The sequence below is a fragment of the Haliaeetus leucocephalus genome, unplaced genomic scaffold (genome assembly GCF_000737465.1).
Source record: "Haliaeetus leucocephalus isolate CR32 unplaced genomic scaffold, Haliaeetus_leucocephalus-4.0 Scaffold556, whole genome shotgun sequence".
NCBI classification, from domain to species: domain Eukaryota; kingdom Metazoa; phylum Chordata; class Aves; order Accipitriformes; family Accipitridae; genus Haliaeetus; species Haliaeetus leucocephalus.
In genome coordinates, this window is record NW_010972992.1 from 6,931,031 (window position 1) to 6,933,152 (window position 2,122).

Genomic DNA, 2,122 nt, shown 5'->3' on the forward strand with positions numbered 1-2,122 from the left:
GTTCGGGTGGTGGGGGGGGGGGGGGGGGGGGGGGGGGAAAGGGGTACGGCCGCCTTTGGCTCTTCCCACCTCCCTCTCTGGAGCACCGACCGGAAAAAATAAGCCGGCGGGACGAGAAACCCTTCTTCCCCCTCCTCCGGTTTCCCCCGCCGCTCTCCCAAAAGGAAACGCCGGTCCCGGAGCCGGGAAACGGGCCAGGAAACCGGCGGCGGCATCCGGGCTGCGGCGGCGGCGAGTCCGCCCTCCGCGGCGGGAGGGGGGAACCGGAGCCCCGGGGGACCGGAGCTGCCGTCCGGGGGGGTTTTCCCCAAGGGAAGCCGCTGCCCCCGCTGCCCAAGCCCAAGCCCGATACGGGGCGAGAGCCCCGGGGCAGCCGGTCCCTGCCCGCATCGCCCCGGGGCTGGCTGGTGTAAGGGCTGGCTGGTGTAAGGGCTGGCTAGTGTAAGGGCTGGCTGGTGTAAGGGCTGCCTTTCATCCCACCCCACCACCTTCCTCCGCTGTCTGCTGAGCCCGGGGAAGGGTGTCGGGGCCATAGCGTCGGCGTCCATCTGTCCGTCCAGCCCTTCCCAGCAGACTTGAGCCACCAACATCTCCCACGCGTTTGGTTTCCCCTCCTTTCTCTAAACTAGCTGACAAAACCCCCGGCCTCTGCTGCTGGTACCTGTTGCTAACAGGAGAGCGATGAGGGATGCCTGCGTTAATTAACAAGGAGGACACCTTCAAATGCTTTCTTTAAAACTTTAAGGATTTTTCTAAGAGCAGTGGTGGCTTCTCAGGAAAATGTGAGCTGATAAAGGCATGAGGACAGTATATAGAGAAGGGCGTAAGATGAGTTTGGCTTTTACAAGGTGTGCTAGGTAGCTTAGCATCTCCTAAGCAGCTGCCCTTAATCTGGGCAGTTCTCTTCTAGCAGAGCCCAGCTTGTGTTACCCAGGTATGCGATGCACCGCTGCGTTGTTAGCAGAAAACAGGAACAGGAGAGAACAGTCCTACTTCCCCATCCCTGGAAACACTCAAGGTCAGGTAGGACAGGGCTCTGAGCAACGTGATCTAGTTGAAGATGTCCCTGCTTGTGGTAAGGGGGGGATGGACTAGATGACCTTGAAAGGTCCTTTCCAACCCAAACTATTCTATTATTCTATACTTCACGGGACAGACAAAGCTTTCTGGAGCCTTGCCCGTGTTCAGAGTTTAGATCTACTATTTAAGACCCCCAGGTTTATAATGAATCTTGCCTGCACCAACAGCCTGACTGTCAGGTTGGCTCATCTCTTATCTGAGCTCACAAGGTTACTTCCTCTGGAATTCTGCCAAGTTCCATATTTCAGGCATCTGGGGAATAAGCAACAATCATAACAATTAATTCTTCAGCAGCAATTCCCCTCCAAGAATCATGCACGGTCTTATACATGTTAATCAAATGAGCTTTACAGTACTGCTGGGAAATACTTGAATGGCATTCCTGTCTCCCTAATTTGCAGATGGGAAAACTGAGGCACAGCATTCCTGTAAGCTTATGATTTACCCAAAGTAACTAAGTTTTTTATGGTGGGGTTTTTTTTCAAGCATTTTAAGTGGATTTGGTATGTTCTTTGAGGTGTCTGCCAGAACAAGGGTGAGACTCAGCCTACTGGAAATCGGGTGATTTGGCTAACAGTCCTGGCTCTGAGTACAGCTTCCAGAAAACATGATATACTTTCCTTAATGAATTAACTGATTATTCCAGACTTACTGCTTAGCTCTTTCTGAAGCACTAATGTGATGCTTCATGCAGCCTATGTCTGCCATGGATCGTTTGCACGTCGGACCAGGGATAATCTTGTTGCTGATTCACATATCCTCAGTTCAAGAGACACTCCACCTACACTACATAGGCATTGTGCATCAGCCTTAGTGTCCAACTGTTTCTTTACATAAATGTCCTGGGGGGTTGTCGAATGCTTCAGCATCTCTTCAGGCTGTTTGTCAGGAGCTGGAATGTCTTTTGTCTGCATCCTGAGGACTGAGGAGGCAGCCTGTGGGATGAGGGGTTTGAGTCTCAATTTTGCCTCTATTCAGCACTTTTTTTTTTTCTTTCTCCTGCTGTCATTAATTACTTCCTCATGTGCTGGTTCCTGCTTGA